The 17,169-nt window shown below is 39.5% G+C and overlaps 1 long non-coding RNA gene across 1 annotated transcript; it reads left to right on the forward strand.

Moving 5' to 3' along the window:
• The first annotated feature begins 7,828 nt into the window (after window positions 1–7,828).
• Window positions 7,829–16,817, forward strand: LOC124384348. Its single transcript, XR_006925379.1, has 2 exons — window positions 7,829–8,097; window positions 16,393–16,817. It is a non-coding gene; the product is annotated as an uncharacterized LOC124384348 (long non-coding RNA).
• Window positions 16,818–17,169: the final 352 nt, after the last annotated feature.

A 17,169-nucleotide genomic window follows, 5' to 3' on the forward strand; every position in this document is an offset into this window, starting at 1 on the left:
TTTCACTCAGCACTTTCTTCACTGTGGCTTTTCTCTTAATGGAAATCATGGATCCTGCCCAATATATCTCCACCTGCTGCTCTGACATCCAACGCTTCACACATGCGCACACACACACACACACACACACACACACACACACACACACTCGACAGACCGTACTGTCATCAATCAGCATTGATTCTGGTGTGGTTTTTTTGTGATTAAAATCTCTGAAAGCTTGTTACTAGCTTTAGTTAATGTGAGCTAGCATTATATTATACAATTAAAACCAGATCTAAATATCATAAACAGCATCTTTTGTGCTTTCAGTCAGTCAGAACAGTCCGTACTGCTACTGGATATTAGTTTATACATCAGTGAGCGAGAGAATAAATCCGTAATTTACAGTGTGTGTTCCCCTAATTCCTGCCTAGTTATCTTTTTTTTTCAAGCTCCGGTTCATGCTAACATACACTATATAGACAAAAGTATGTAGACACCTGACTATAAAATTGATATATTCTTCTTTTTAAATGTCCCATTCCACAACTTCTCCCCATTTCCACTCTTCCAGGAAGATGTTCCACTAGATTCCTGTAGAGATTTGTGCTCGTTTAGATACAAGGCTGTTAGCAAACCATGTTAAACATGTCTCCATGGAGCTGCCTTTGTGTACCAGGGCATTGTACTTAACACAATTAACAATGTGTCCTTATCCATCCATCCATCCATCCATCCATCTAACATACTTAATGTGTCCTTATCCATCCATCCATCCATCTATCCATCCATCTAACATACTTAATGTGTCTTTATCCATCCATCCATCCATCCATCCATCCATCCATCTATCCATCTATCCATACATCGTATTTAATGTCTTTATCCATCCATTCATCCATAAATTGTACTTAATGTGTCTTTATCAATCCATCCATCCAAACATACATCTAACATACTTAATGTGTCTTTATCCATACATCCATTCATCCATTCATACATCATTTTTAATGTCTTTATCCATCCATCCATCCATCCATCTTTTATATGCCTATTTTTTATACTTCAGTTATACTTTTAATATACTATTATACTTTTTATACTTTTTTTTATTTATATAATTTTTTTTATATTCTATTTCTATATACATGTTGGCCAGTCGTAAGAACCATTTCACTACGTCATTTCACTACACATCATTTCACTACATGTGTCACGGATAGACCAGGTGTCAGAAACCGGGAGTAAAACTGAATGTCTTTTATTGGTCTAAAGAGCTTGAGAAGAGACTGGAGCAAATGGCACACTTAACTGAGGGCTTCAAGTGAAGTGTGCCAGGAGCATGGAGGCATGGAAGCATGGAATCATGGGGAACAAGCGATGTAGGAAGTCCGGGTGATCTATAGTCGTAACTAGTAGATTGGACCCTGAGTGAGGGGGAATGGGGACCATATATAGGGGACAGGTAAATGGGGAACAGGTGTAGGTGATAAGTAGCAGGGGAAGGCTGAGTGAGAGTGTGAGTCTTGGAGTGAGGCCATCTCTGACAACATGTAGGTAGTTCTCTGACAACATGTCATTTCACCACGTCATTTCACTACAAATCATTTCACCACACGTCATTTCACCACACGTCATTTCACCACACGTCATTTTACGGCATGTCGTACTTCAGGGCTGCTCACACGTTTTCGGCTTGCGAACTAATTTCAAAAACCCAAGTCAAAATGATCTACTGACATAAAAAATCTATCTATCTATCTATCTATCTATCTATCTATCTATCTATCTATCTATCTATCTATCTATCTATCTATCTATCCATCCATCCATCCATCCATCCATCCATCCATCCATCCTGTCATAGACTGTACATGTACATTATATATATATATATATATATATATATATATATATATATATATATATATATATATATATATATATATATATATAAAGGATGTACTTAACAATGTGTTTTATTTCCTCGCTCATCCTCTCAGCATGACACACACTCTGTACATTACACTCCCACTGTGTCACACCGAGTCCCCAATATTTATCACCTTTCCTTTTCTTTTACTGCTTAAGTGCTGCGACTGCTTCACGTTTTATTGTGTGCGTTTCCACTCACACTCTGTTCTCACACCCACCCGAGTCCTATAACAGCTGGCTTTATTTCATCAGCCTGTACTTCAGCATTAATTACTCACATCATGTCTGTCTATACATTTATTAATCCTGCGCTTTCTGTAATTTTCCCAAGGTGACAAAACGCCTCGTTCCAGTGACAGAGACGCAACAGTTGACAGTCATTTGGACAGGAAACTCTCTGTTACACCGTACAGTCAGAGTGCTGCTCGTGAATCCTTCAGTAGGCCATGACACATTATAAAGACATCAAGGCAGAAGACACAGGACAGTCATTTACACAGGTGTACTGTATTACACAGAGTTTTTGGAATATATATGCATCCTTCCACTCTTCTGGGAAGATGTTCCACTAGATTTTGTGAAGATTAATTCAGGAACAAGGGTGTTAGTAAAGTCATGTACTGATTAATTGTTTTTAACTTATAATACGGTTAGATAGATAGATAAATAGATAGATGTAAGCATGGAAAAGTGAGTGGATGGATGGATGGATGGATGGATGGATGGATGGATGGATGGATGGATGGAGGGTGATAGGTGAATAAATAAAATAATGGCTGGTGGGATGGATGGATGGATGGATGGATGGATGGATGGATGGATGGATGGAGAGTTGATAGGTGAATAAATGAAATAATGGCTGGTGGGATGGATGGATGGATGGATGGATGGATGGATGGATGGATGGATGGAGAGTTGATAGGTGAATAAATGAAATAATGGCTGGTTGGATGGATGGATGGATGGATGGATGGATGGATGGATGGATGGATGGATGGAGAGTTGATAGGTGAATAAATGGAATAATGGCTGGTGGGATGGATGGATGGATGGATGGATGGATAGATTTTTTTTATCACCACATTGTCTGTGTAAAGCTGCTTTGAGACAATGTTTATTGTTAAAAGCGCAATACAAATAAACATGAATTGGATTGAATTTAATTGGATGGATGATAGATGGATGGATAGTTAGATAGATAGATAAATAAATAGAAGGATAAATAAAAAAGTTAGATGTATAAATAAATGGATGGATGGATGGATGGATGGATGGATGGATGGATGGATGATGAAGTTGGATAGATGAATAAATGGGTGAATGGATGGAGAGTTGGGTAGATGTATGTATGTATGTATGAATAGATGGATGGATAGAGAGTTGAGTAGATATTAGTTGAATAAAGAACTGAGATGGATGGATGGATGGATGGATGGATGGATGGATGGATGGATGGATGGATGGATGGATGGATGCAGAAGTTGGATAAATTATTAAATAGATGAAGAGATGGGTAGATAGATGTATGTATGAATGGATGGATGGAGAATTGAATAGGTAATAGATGGATGAATAAAGAACTGAGATGAATGGATGGAGGGATGGACAGAGTGCAAGGTAAACATTGAAGACCTACATGTACAATGTTCTGCAGAAGTAGACTAGATCCATCTCGTTATTTACATTTGTGAAGCCGGTTGAGTGGGAGATACACACACACACACACACACACACACACACACACACACACATTTATATTTTTTCTTAATTAACTCACATTTTCCTTCAAAACAAGTCTCTAATCCGGAAAAATAATTAAATCCACACTTTTTTTCTGTAACAGAAAAGAGAAACTGAAAGAGACACAGTACACACTAAGGAGAAAATAGACAAAAACGAAAGTAAGTATTAAAGACAGAAAAAAGAGTGATAGAGAAAGGATTGGACACACAGAGAGACTGAAAGAGAGAAAGACACCGTGTTAAATTAATGTCGGTTCCTCAGAGACTCTGTTCTTTAATAACATATCGATCAGCACAGCAGATATGCAAAGTGTCTGTCACACACACACACACACACACACACACCCCAAATGCTCCAAGGTCTGCCTAACACAGCCTGCATACACAACACACACACACAGACAATGAAGTATTGATGCAAAACATATGTTTACAATACAAAGATCTACAGCATAACACTACATAACATTTACACAGAGCTGAATAAGACCTACATAAGACATACACTGAGCTACCTAAGGCCTACATAAGACATACACAGACCTTCAGTGACTAACAGAAGACATACACAAACATTTAGAGGACCACCTAAAACATACACAAGCCCTACATAAGACCTAAATACAACAACTCTATGCAGGATGACATCAGACATACACACAGATACACACTGAGCTACATAGACATACATAGACTTGCATAGATCTATATCAGAGCTAGAAAAAACCCACAAAGACCTACATGAGACCTGCACAGACCTACATAAACCTAAAAAAGGCTTATACAGAATACATAAGACCTTCAAATATCTACATATACCTATACAGACTTAAATAAGGCATACACAAACCTACATAAGACCTACACAGGACTACATAAAGTATATAAATGCACTTAACAGTAAAAAAACAGCATAAGGCCAACAAAATTACATTGTGTCCAATAGCATAAAAATATGGTGTGAGTTTTCAACAGAGAAGTTTATACCATATATGGACAAAGCACTTATAAAGGTATCGGGCAGATCTTAAGTATGTCCTCTATCACAGTCTGAATGTCCCACAAGTGCTGAAAGGATGATTTTCTTTACTCGAGAGTGTGGCGGTTGTGCGCAGGTGACGAGGTGGACGAGGTGGTCCATGAAAAGCAATACTGACAGTTTGAGAGCAGAGACACAGTGTGTGAAAGGTCAGCGGGGACGTTCAACCTCCTGGGACGACTTCCTGGAGACATCTGAAGCGACAGGTGCGCAATAAACACTCTTACTGAACCCTTTTACTGAAGACTTGCGTTATATTACACGGGCTCACACACACACACACACACACACACACACACACACATTCAGACACATAATACGCAGAAAACGCAGAGGATCAACATCAACACACTTAACCACCTTCCAGTGTGATCTCAATGGAAATCAAACAGAGACAGAGAAAGACACACAGAGACACCAAAATGTAGCAAAACTGTTCTATTGTCTAATAATTAATCAATAAAAAAAAAATCATAGAAGCCCCGCCTTTTGTGTAACCACGGTTACAGCAGGGTCGTCATGGTGACTCGACAGAGTGCTAAACGTGTTTTTTTTCTCCTGTTTTCATCCTCAACACCAGAAAGCCCACAGTCTGAGCCCCACATCTTCACCATCATGTAGAGAGTCATGGTGGCATGTGATTGGTGGAAATACAGCGCCTCAACAGGAAGTAGTGAAGCTGACAAGGAAGTATGCAGCAGCTCATTTTGTGTCCCCTTAACTCACAATATTTATCTCTGTCCCCTTAAATAAGTGTTTATCTGTGTCCCCCCCAACTCACAGAGTTTGTCTGTGTCCCCTTAACTCAGAGTGTTTTTCCGTGTCCCCTCAAATCACAGTGTTTATTCAGGTCCCTACAGTTCACAGTGGTTGTGTCCCTTCAAATCACAGCGGTTGTGTAGCCTCAACTCACAGTGTTAATCCGTGTCCTCTCCACATACAGTGTTCACATGTGTCCCCTCAACTCACAGTGTTAATCCGTGTCCTCTCAACATACATTGTTCATATGTGTCCCCTCAACTCACAGTGTTAATCCGTGTCCTCTCAACATACAGTGTTCATATGTGTCCCCTCAACTCACAGTGTTAATCCCTGTCCTCTCAACATACAGTGTTCATATGTGTCCCCTCAACTCACAGTGCTAATCCCTGTCCTCTCAACATATAGGTGTTTATATGTGTCCCCTCAAATCACAGTGTTAATCTGTGTCACCTCAAATTGCAGTGTGTATTCACGTCCCCTGAGCTTACAGTTCTTATCCATGTTCTCCCAACTTTTGGTGTTTATCTGTGTCCTCTTAACTCCCAGTGTTTATCTGTGTCCCCTCAACTCACTGTGTTTGTCTGCGTCCCTTCAATTCAAAATCTTTATCTGTGTTTTCACCACTTTTGTGTTTTATCTGTGTCCCTTAAACTCACAGTGTTTATCCATGTCCTCTCATTACTCAGTGAAGACTGGTTTATATCAGACTCAGGCGTTCTCCCTCGCACGTGCAGATGAATCAGGTGAGTTACTCTTAATCACATTAAAGATGCACATAAACATCATTATAGTAGTAAATTGCGGCAAATTAATCCTGAAGTCTTGCAGATTGCAGATTGTTTTTACTTAGATTAAGAAAAACTTGCTAATGTGTCATAAATCAAACATTTTAGTTATTAAAGCCTCTTCTGTCAATAGTAGATGACAGTCTGAAGCTAATGAATTCCAGAAGTGATGAGCACTGATGATTGTACACTGACATTTGGTGATTGATTTTATGTTGAAGTTGTGCTGTCACTCCTGAGCTCTGACTTGAGTCCTGAGCTTATATTCATGTTGGTTAAATTTAAAAATGTAAAAATATAAATGGATGTCAATAAATCAAACCGAAATGAACAATAAAACAACAGTAATGAATAATAGATCCAATGTAGAAAATAAACCCAGCCAAGTGAATTCAATCAGAAACCTCCTCCTTTGGATGGATGGATGGATGGATGGATGGATGGATGGATGGATGGATGGACAAACAGAAGGTTGGAAAAGTTAAAGAAAGGAGGGGATATATGTATTAAAGGATGGATGGATGAATTTAAATTAAAGGCATGAATGAATAGGTGAATGGAGGGAGGGGTGGATACATTTTCTTCTTCTTCTTTCGGCTTCTCCCATTAGGGGGAGCCACAGTGGATTATCCGTCTCCATACCCCCCTGTCCTCTACATCTGCTTCTTTCAAACCAACTACCTGCATGTCTTCCCTCACCACATCCATAAACCTCCTCCTTGGCCTTCCTCTTTTCCTCCTTCCTGGTGGCTCCATCCTCAGCATTCTCCTACTGATATACCCCATGTCCCTCCTCTGCACATCTCAATATCACCTCCCTCACCTCGTCTCCAAAACGTCCTACATGTGCTGTCCCTCTAATAAACTCATTTCTAATCTTGTCCATCCTCATCACTCCCAAGAAAAAATCTACAGGATGGATGGGTGAATAGAAAACTAGAGGTGAGAAATGTGTGAATGGATGGATGGATAAATTGATTGATAAAGGAATTTGAGAATGAATGTACTGTATATGGATGTGGGATGGGTGGATTGATAAAGGGTTGGAGAGATATGGATGATGGATGGATAATGGGGTGGAAGAATGGAAAGTGTATAGATGGCATGGATGGATGGATGGATGGATGGATGGATGGATGGATGGATGGATAAATGGATGATGGACATAATTGCTGGATAAATCGATGGATTAATAAATGAAATGGATAGGGCATAAAATGGATGGGTCAAAGGATGAATGGATGGATGAATTGATGTTTGGATGGATGGATGTTTGGAAAAATGGACAGTTGGATGAATGGATAAATGAATGGATGGATAGAAGACACTTAGCTCATTGGTGAACTAAATGTGAGCAGCACAAATCCATTCATGATGAAAAATACTAATTAATTGAATTGTTTTAATTTGTGTCCTGTTGTTTGCCAGATAACTGACACCAGGGATAATGAGAGCTAATAAGAGATAATGATAGATAACGAGTGATAATGAGAGATAACGAGCGGTAATGAGTGAAAAGTAGCTGTCTCCTCACATGCTGTCTTAACTGATAAACATACATCCATATGAGCTGGAAATCAGCACCGTTGCCAAATTCACACATTTAACACTCTAATTACATTATCAGTCCATACACACTGCACACTGCAGGCTTACACACGGCTTACACACCACTGCCAAAGATCTGGCTCAGATACAAAGCAATCTCCATGCTCGCAGAAAATGGTAGTAAAGAACGATTCAAAGTGCAGGAAATGAAGAAGGGAGAAGAAGCATCGTAAACACGTGGCATCATAAACACAGTAAACAGAGAAACCTCACAATCTCGATGATGGCTGAAACACAAAAACAGGTAGGTGAACATATGACCCGGTCACGTGTGAAGGGAAGTCCCTGCAACAATGAAGAATGATGGGGGTGCTAATACTTGGTGTCCTGGTATAGTGGGTTTTTATAGAAAGGGGGGAATCGTTTTTGTGGACATCTGTCCATAGATTGGAATGTGAAACTTTTTGTACGTCCCATTCCACATTTTAGTCTCCAAAACGATATCCTCCACTCTTCTGGGAAGATGTTCCATTAGATTTTGTGGAGATTTGTGGAGTAACATCAGGTACTGAAGTTGGTAAGGAGCTGAGAAGGCCTGGGGGTGCAGTGTACACAGGGGTTTAGAACTCAGGAGAAGGAGATCTTCCACTCCATCCCATGTAAAGCATATCTTCATGTAGCTGGAACAGGTTTGGGTCTCCTGTCTAAAGGATGAATGAACAAAATAATGAACAAACTGCTCTCGTTAGTCCTGAGTCATCTGGAAGATTTATTCCAAATCCAGCCCATCACTATTCACTAGTGTGAGCGTAGATCGAGAGTGAGATCGGTGCCAGAAGACCGGCTGATAAACAGGATTAAGCTTCGCCCTGAGCGAGCGTTCACATGTTCAGACCCTTGAACCTCGTATCGATTCATTACATCCATAATCTCATAAACGGCACATGACTACACGGATAAAAAGGTACACACACTTTATCCACTGAGCTGGAAAAAATACTACTCTGACTATTAAACACATTATTAGTAAGTGATGATCTGCTGTGTGTTGTTGTATTCAGCCACGTGATCAAGCAATGAGTCTACTTATTAATTAATTAATTAATTTATTTATTTATGAAGTCATTTATTGTACACAAACTGTACCACAGAATATTTTATTATTATTTTTTGTCATTTGCATTTTTCATTTTTTTGTGTTTGTGTTTGTTGTGTAAAACTGTACCACTTTTTTTGAATTTTGTAATATACTGTATTTATTTATTTTTTATTTATTTATTTTTCTCCTTTTTTTATGTTTATTTATTTATTGTACACAAACTTACAACAATTTGTTCATGGTTTTATTCATTTTTCATTGACTTTTAATCAATATTTGAATTTTTAAATTGGATTTTTTGCAAATTCTTTTTGATCGTTTTTTTAATGAATGAACAAATTAATCAATTGAATTTATTGATGTTTGATGGTTTGTTTTGCTACTAAACATTCAGATCTTTCATCTTTCGCTTCCATTATTGTGGTGATGTCATGGTCAAGCTTGTGATTGGCTGAGTGTGTGTGTGTGTGTGTGTGTGTGTGTGTGTGTGTGTGTGTGTGTGTGTGTGTGTGTGTGTGTGTGTCTTTGACCTGTGTTGGAGTTTCCTACATCAACATGTGTTTAGGGAAAAAAGCATTTAAGTGATGATTTAATTTCCCACTCAGCACTGACTCACTCACACACACACACACACACACACACACACACACACACACACACACAGGAATTAGAAAAAACATGTGGGCTTTCGCATATGCATGTGAGCATACAACTGATTAAAATTTGCATTATAAGTATCTTTTTTCACACATGGGTCAAAAAAAATTCTAAACAGATATGAGAATATACACAGTGTCAATCCAAAAGTATTGGGACACCTGACTTTTCCAGTCATATGTGCTTCTTCCCCAAACTGTTACCACAAAGTTGGAGACACACACTTGTATTTGGATGCAGGAGCATGACATTTTCCCTTCACTTGAACTATGAGACTCCAAACCTGTTCTAGCATCACAATGCCCCTGTGCTCAATGCCAGCTTCATGAAGATCTGTTTTCCATGGGTTGGAGTGGAAGATCTGCTCTCCTCCCTCACCTTGTCTTCAAAATGTCCTACATGCGCTGTCCCTCTAATAAACTAATTTCTAATCCTGTCCATCCTCATCACTCCCAAGAAAAAATCTGAAGGATGGATGGGTGAATAGAAAACTGGAGGTGAGAAATGTGTGAATGGATGGATGGATAAATTGACTGATAAAGGAATTTAAGAATAAATGTATGTGGATGTGGGATGGGTGGATGGATAAAGGGTTGGCAAGATATGGATGATGGATGGATAATGGGGTGGAACAATGGAAGGTGTATGAAAAGAGGGTATATAGATTGATAAAGATCCATCCATCCATTCATCTCTTTCTTTACATTTCTGCTAAATGCCACAAATGTAAAGAAAGAGATGAATGGATGGATGGATGGATGGATGGATGGATGGATGGATGGATGGAGGGATGGATGGATGGATGGATGAATGGATGGATGATGGATGGAATTGCTGGATAAATTAATAGATTGATAAATGAAATGAATAGGGCATAAAATAGATGGATAAAAGGATGGATAGATAGATAGATAGATAGATAGATAGATAGATAGATAGATAGATAGATAGATAGATAGATAGATAGATAGATAGATAGATAGATAGATAGATAGATAGATAGATAGATAGATAGATGGAACGCACACTAGTCAGAGCTCACAACCCCCATCTGTAGCAAACTGCACAAACTCAAATATGCTCATGTGGCTCTAATAGCTGTTTTTTTTCATACCACAATGGCTGACTGAGGAGAAGAAATCGATTTGGTTGCACATAAAAATACATTTACAAGATTCAAGAAAAGATGAATATCTTGAGGAAAGGTCACCAAAACAGTTTAAAACAGTTGTTAAGCTTTTTCATTAACTGTTTATATTTTTGTTCTTTCCAACACGAAAACACACTATTTGTCTTGATTTCAAATCATCATGAAAACCGTAATACACTGGGAAAAAAACGCAAGGAAAACCCCTGAGGGTGATGTGATGAGGTGAATATCGATGCTTCTGCTAGAGATGATGTATGCGGGAGGTGCAGTTGTGGCTGCAGTGAAAGGAGACGTGTTGAATCGTGTTCATTGTGTTTTTCCGCTTCAGTAAGGACATTCGTTCTCACTGTGTGAGATTCCCGTCTGGGATGCAGCCCTCTGGTCTACTGCGTCTCTCTATAATATTGATGGATTCTCTGGACGTTGTGTGATTGAGAAGTGGATTGAGTCAGGCAGGACACCACTGAAGGCCTAGGAGTGAAACACACAAACCGCCACTGTTAGGAAGAAACCGGAACGTCAGATAATTCCTCTGTTCTGAAGATATCAGAAGTTAAAAACACTAGAGACTCCTTTGGTAAATGTTACATAAGCGGAGAAATGCTCACCTTAGCGACGATGACACGCGTTTTTAATCCGTTTATGTCGCGCGTGGTTGCTAGAGAAACGATCACATATTCCAAAAAGCGCATTAATTATAGACCTGCGATTCGCAGCTGTGAGCCGAGTCTCATATTAATCCTCTGCGCTATCATTTTCTCTGCCTTTTTCCAGGCATCGCGTATTACTATTATCATCTGTGCGAACTGTCCTTGGCCTTTGGAAAGGCGTCTCATAGATTAAGCCTAATTTTATCGTTAACAGCGTTTTATATACAAGTCTGATGCAAATAAGATTGCAGCGATGCCCAGGGTAATCCCCTCTCGGCTTTTCATGGAGATGTAGAGGCCCGGTGAGGCGGCATGGACTTGGCCCACGTACAGAGCGACCTAATTAAAAGTCCATCAGTTCCATGCGCAAAGCCACAAAGCCACTTCTGCTTCGGCATTTGCATTCTGACGTCTTAATCACTGTAACACTTGGCAAAGCATCGTGAATTATTCACTGAGCACAAACAAAGAGCGCACAATGTGATGCAAATGCAGTCTGAGGGAAGCAGGGTTGGCGTATCATTTTAGTTATGTTTTTATTCAGTAACTTATTTATGGTCACTTGATCCTGGCCAAGATTATGGTTGATTTCGAGCTTATACTGATAGTCAGTGGTGTAACTGAAAATCAGTGGTGTTACTGATAATCAGTGGTGTTCATTATATTTAGTGGTGTAACTCATAGTTAGTAGTGTTACTGCAGTGTTACTGATAGTCAGCAGTGTTACTGATAGTCAGCAGTGTTACTGATAGTCAGCAGTGTTACTAAAAGTTAGCAGTGTTACTGATGGAAGGACGGTGTCTGCCCTTCCACATTCCTCTCCTTAAAACCATACCTACCCATCACCTCCTCATCACCTCTGTTCCCTTCACCTACATGCCTAATAAAGTCTCCCCAATCACCAATCGTTCATTTCTAGGTACACCTTCTACCACTTCATCTAATTCACTCCAGAATCTTTCCTTCTCCTCCATCTCACAACCCACTTGTGGAGCATAGGCACTGATGACATTTATCATCAACCCTTCAACTTCCAGCTTCACGATCATCACCCTATCAGAAACTCTCTTCACCTCCACTACACTCTTACTGTAATCTTCCCTCAGAATCACCCCTACACCATTTCTCTTTCCATCCACACCATGATAGAACAGTTTAAACCCACCTCCAATGTTTCTGCTCTTACTCCCTTTCCACTTGGTCTCCTGAACACACAACATATCTACCTTTCTCCTTTCCATCATATCAGCTACCTCTCCCCCTTTACCAGTCATAGTACCAACATTTAAAGTACCAACCCGAACCTCCACTCTCCTACACTTCTCCTTTTCCTGCCATCTCTGTAGACGTCTTCCTCCTCTCATTTACCTCTTTCTGCCAACAGTAGCCCAATTTTCACCAATACCCTGTCAGCTAACGATACCTGTGGTGGTCGTTGTTAACCCGGGCCTTGACCGATGCGGTATGAATTTCTGATTCGTGATTTGCATATTTGATTTGGCATGTTTTACGCTGGATTCCCTTCCTAATGCAACCCTCCCCATTTATCCAGGCTTGGAACCAGCACTAAGAGTACACTGGCTTGTGCAACCCTAATGGCTGGGTAGTGATATGTATGGATTGAAAAACATTTAGACTAAAAAAGTGTTTCCTAATTACATTTCACAAAAATGCACAATCCACCTAGAAATAACCCAAACAATAACACAGTCCTGTTTTGAATACCTCTAATATTACAGATCCTTCCATTTTTTTCAGCATGGCCCTGTTTATTATAATATTTTTGGATTTAGGCCTCTGCAGTGTTCTTTCATCTTTGTGTTTTTTTCCTCACTGTGACTAAAGCAGACATTTTCTTATCCTTAAGCTGACATGGCCTACAATTTAGCCACATTTTCACATCAGCGGCCTTTAGAAACGATGGCAAATCCACACATGAACAAATCAAAAGCTAACACTTTTCACACACCAAGTGCTGTCTGGGAAACGCAGGCTACAAACATTCCAGTCAATAATTCCTTTTTAACTGCATAATAAGAGTAGGCTTGGATACAGAGGAAAAAAGAGAAGGTAGTGAAAAGAATAAGCAAAAAATAAAAAGTGGAGGTTGTGAAAGCTCTGGAATGCTAGCTTGTCAAGGACAGCCATGTGCTGAATTGATGACAAGTTGGCATAAGCCATTCAGAAAGGAAACTGGCGGAGGCATGTCTTATCTGTCTAACAAGGTTTTTCAGCGAGAGTGATCATACATGATTGCTGTGGGTTTCTCTGTGATACATTCACACTGTATATCTAACATCATAAGTCACAGCACTTTATCCATGTGCCTGTGGACATTTTAAAAAACAAGTGAATAGTTTTGAAGTAAAAAGTTTTTAGTTTGTATTTGGACCAATAGTTAGTAGTGTTAATTATAGTCAGTGGTGTTACTGATATGATGTAACTGATAATCAGTGTTGCACCTCATCATGATTGATTTATTTGTTTTAGCCAGTGGTTATAATTAACGATAACTTGTGATTATTAGTGATATTAATGATAATTAGTGTTAAAAGTGATAAATGATAGTCAATAGTGATCAGTCTTAAAAGTATTACTGGTGCTATTATTGGTAATCAATGGTGTCACTGATAGTCGGTGGTGTAACTAATTAGTGGTGAAACTGATAGTCAGTGGTGAAACAGATAGACAGCAGTGATACTGATAGTCAGTGGTGTTACTGATAGTCAGTGGTGTTACTGATAATCAGCAGTGTAACTGATAATCGGCAATGTAACTGATAGTCACTGGTGTTACTGATAGTCAGTGGTAAAACTACTGATAGTCAGTGGTGTAACTGAGTCAGTGGTGTTACTGATAATCAGCAGTGTAACTAAAGGTCAGTGGTGTTACTGATAATCAGCAGTGTAACTAATAGTCAGTGGTGTAACTGATAGTCAGTGGTGTAACTGATAGTCAGCAGTGTAACTGATAGTCAGCAGTGTAACTGATAGTCAGTGGTGTAACTGATAATCAGCAGTGTAACTGATTGTCAGTGGTGTTACTGATAGTCAGTGGTGTTACTAATAGTCAGTGGTGTTACTGATGGTCAGAGCTAAAAACTAATAGTCAGTGGTGTAACTGATAGTCAGTGGTGTAACTGATAGTCAGCGGTGTAACTGATAGTCAGCAGTGTAACTGATAGTCAGTGGTGTAACTGATAGTCAGTGGTGTAACTGATAGTCAGCGTAACTGATAGTCAGTGTTGTTACTGATAGTCAGCAGTGTACCTAATAGTCAGTGGTGTTACTGATAGTCAGTGGTGTAACTGATAGTCAGCAGTGTAACTGATAGTCAGTGTTGTTACTGATAGTCAGTGGTGTTACTGATAGTCAGCAGTGTAACTGATAGTCAGCAGTGTAACTGATAGTCAGTGTTGTTACTGATAGTCAGTGGTGTTACTGATAGTCAGCAGTGTAACTGATAGTCAGCAGTGTAACTGATAGTCAGTGTTGTTACTGATTGTCAGTGGTGTTACTGATAGTCAGCAGTGTAACTGATAGTCAGCAGTGTAACTGATAGTCAGTGTTGTTACTGATGAACGGTGGTGTTACTGATGGTCAGCGGTGTAACTGATAGTCAGCAGTGTAACTGATAGTCAGTGGTGTTACTGATGGTCAGCGGTGTAACTAATAGTCAGTGGTGTTACTGATGGTCAGTGGTGTAACTAATGGTCAGTGGTGTTACTGATAGTCAGCGGTGTAACTAATAGTCAGTGGTGTTACTGATAGTCAGTGGTGTAACTGATAGTCAGTGGTGTTACTGATAGTCAGCGGTGTAACTAATAGTCAGTGGTGTTACTGATAGTCAGTGGTGTAACTAATAGTCAGTGGTGTTACTGATAGTCAGTGGTGTAACTAATAGTCAGTGGTGTTACTGATAGTCAGTGGTGTAACTAATAGTCAGTGTTGTTACTGATAGTCAGCGGTGTAACTAATAGTCAGTGTTGTTACTGATAGTCAGTGGTGTAACTGATAGTCAGCAGTGTAACTGATAGTCAGTGGTGTAACTGATAGTCAGTGGTGTAACTGATAGTCAGCAGTGTAACTGATAGTCAGCAGTGTAACTGATAGTCAGTGGTGTTACTGATAGTCAGCGGTGTTACTGATAGTCAGCAGTGTAACTGATAGTCAGTGTTGTTACTGATAGTCAGTGGTGTTAGTAATTATCAGTGGTGTTACTCATAGTCAATGATGTTACTGATAATCAGTGGTGTAGCTGATAGTCAGTGGTGAAGCTGATAGTCAGTGGTGAAGCTGATAGTCAGTGGTGAAGCTGATAGTCAGTGGTTAAGCTGATAGTCAGTGGAGTTAATGGGTGTTACTAATTGTCAATAGCATAGTGATTAGTGATAATAATGTTACTGATAGTTGATCATTACTGGTAAGCAATAATTTTACCAGTAATCAACAGCCTTATAGACAGTTGTGATTACTGATATCAGAGCGAGTTACGGAAGTGAATCTAAACTGAGGCGGATGGAAATGCATTCAGGTTCTACTGGGTTGAGTCTATTAGTTTATGTGTTCCTCTACAGTATAAAAACTTTTGGACTGAGCAGCTCCTCTGTACAGTGAGTATTTTGACAGGTACAGTATCCACTTGACTGCTCGGTGAAATGTGTTCCATCAAACATTTAGAGCGATTCTGACGTCTTTTCTTCTAAACAGAATCCTACTGGGGGAGGGAAAGGGAGGTCAGGCTGTCCCCTTAATGAACTTCTCTGCTGATTCACTCAGGGAAAAAAAGAGGGAGAGAAAGAGAGAGAGAGAAACTGAGTGTCAGAAACCTACTGGACTGTTAAGGCTAGGCATGAGGGCCGCAATACCATCGCCACGTCATCTCTATTGTCTGTAAATTCACAAGTTGCTTCAAAAAATGGCTTAAAAATAAGACAAAGTTTGTATTCATATTATACATATTTATAATTTTGGAATTTTAAATTTCTGGCTTTATACAGAACAAGTTACAATTATCTAATTGCTACAACTTGTCTTGCTCTAGGGTTCAAAATTGGCAGCTTGGTGGCACCTCAAAACCTTCCTATCAGACGTCCAACATCTCAACTGCTGATCTACCCACCTCCACCTGACATGGAACATGTTTTTTTAAGCCCCAGATATAAAGTGTGTGACATCATTTCATTACCAAACATTTAACAAAAAAAAAGACACCAGACATCAATTTGCAGTAGACCAGGAGTCAGGAACCTGTTTAAAGGACAGCCATTGTCAGTGTCAGGAAATTATTGTTTCCATTAGTTAGACACTAGTTTGGATTTATGGCTGGTGGGCTTCATGATGATGTCATGTGTTACTCCAGGTACATATTCACTAGCTCCAGAATTAAGCACGATTTTTGCAACATTTTAAGCATATTGTTCTTCCATGATGCTCTGCATTAAATCCATGGCTTCTGTCTGAAACATTCGTTATTCTGAAATGTACATTTTTTCACCAAAGGTTTGTGGACACCTAATCATTAAATATCAAGAACATTAGTTAAGACAGGGAGGCCTGGGGTTCAGTCAGCATTCACATTCTATAGCACGAGATCTTCCACTCCAACCCATGTAAAGCATATCTCCATGGAGCTGGCTTTGTGCACATTGGCATTGTTATGCTGGAACAGGTTTGGGTCTCCTAGTTCCAGTGAAGGGAAATTTTCATTCAGCATCCAAAGACACAGATACAAGTGTGTGCCTCCAACAGTTTGGGGAGGAACCACATGGGAGGTGGTATCTAAAGATTTCGAGACAAATAGTGTAATTGGTGCTATTCT

The sequence above is a fragment of the Silurus meridionalis genome, chromosome 4 (genome assembly GCF_014805685.1).
Source record: "Silurus meridionalis isolate SWU-2019-XX chromosome 4, ASM1480568v1, whole genome shotgun sequence".
Taxonomy (NCBI): domain Eukaryota; kingdom Metazoa; phylum Chordata; class Actinopteri; order Siluriformes; family Siluridae; genus Silurus; species Silurus meridionalis.